Consider the following 1351-nt stretch of genomic DNA (forward strand, 5'->3'; position numbering starts at 1 on the left):
TGCTTGAGATGGGTGAGGAAGCTGCAGATCCTTTAATCCTTGGAAGACCTTTCTTAGCTACAGCAGGAGCAATTGTTAATGTGAAAGAGGGCAAGATTGATCTCCACTTGGGTAAAGGGCATGTTCTTCACTTTGACATCAAGGAGGTAATGAAGAAACCAACAGTTCAAGGGCAAGTTTTCTACATTGAAGAGATGGATGCCCTTGCTGATGAGCTCCTTGAAGAATTGTCAATAGAAGACCCTCTACAGCATGCTTTGACGATAGAGAGGCCAGCTGAAGTGATTAAGAACCTGGAGAGTGCTGCCTATGGGATGATGTTGGATTCACACAGAGGATTTGGTAGTAAGGATCAGTATGAGGAGCTACCTCAAATTGTCCATCAGGAAGCCTCGGTCATTCAACAAGGGGACACCCAGCAAAACGACTGGAGCGAACTTAAGGCGCCTAAGGTGGAGCTTAAACCTCTCCCCAATGGTGTAAGGTATGCATTTCTTGGTCCTAGTGGAACTTATCCAATCATTGTGAGTAGTGAACTTACTGAAACTGAGCTATCTGAACTTTTGAAAACACTTAAAAGATTTAGAAAAGCAATAGGTTACTCACTTGATGACATCAAGGGAATATCACCATCTTTGTGTATGCATAGGATGCATCTTGCGGATGAATCAATGACTTCTATCGAGCATCAAAGAAGGTTAAATCCTAACCTGAAGGATGTTGTAAAGAAAGAGATTCTTAAACTCTTAGATGCTGGTGTTATTTACCCTATCTCAGATTCTAAATGGATATCACCTGTGCATGTTGTACCAAAGAAAGGTGGTATCACTGTGATTAAAAATGATAAAGATGAATTGATACCAACAAGAACCATCACAGGTCATAGAATGTGTATTGATTACTGAAAACTAAACTCCGCATCTAGAAAGGATCATTTCCCATTACCATTTATTGATCAGATGCTTGAGAAACTTGCAAATCACCCATTCTATTGCTTTCTTGATGGATACTCAGGATTTTTCCAAATCCCCATACATCCCAATGATCAAGAAAAAACGACATTCACATATCCCTATGGTACCTTTGGATATCGAAGGATGCCATTTGGTCTATGTAATGCTCCAGCTACTTTTCAAAGGTGCATGATGTCAATTTTCTCTGATCTGATTGAGGATGTTGTGGAGGTATTTATGGATGATTTCTCTGTCTACGGATCTTCGTTTTCTGCTTGTTTGTCAAACTTGTGTAGGGTCCTACAGAGATGTGAAGACACCAACCTTGTGCTGGATTGGGAGAAGTGTCACTTCATGGTCAAGGAAGAGATTGTGCTGGGACACAAGATTTCAGAGAA

General features: G+C 40.8%; 1 pseudogene; it reads left to right on the forward strand.

Moving 5' to 3' along the window:
- The first annotated feature begins 149 nt into the window (after positions 1-149).
- The window catches only part of LOC106330904, a 2557-nt pseudogene continuing 1355 nt past the window's right edge, over positions 150-1351 (forward strand).

The sequence above is a fragment of the Brassica oleracea genome, chromosome C3 (assembly GCF_000695525.1).
Source record: "Brassica oleracea var. oleracea cultivar TO1000 chromosome C3, BOL, whole genome shotgun sequence".
NCBI classification, from domain to species: domain Eukaryota; kingdom Viridiplantae; phylum Streptophyta; class Magnoliopsida; order Brassicales; family Brassicaceae; genus Brassica; species Brassica oleracea.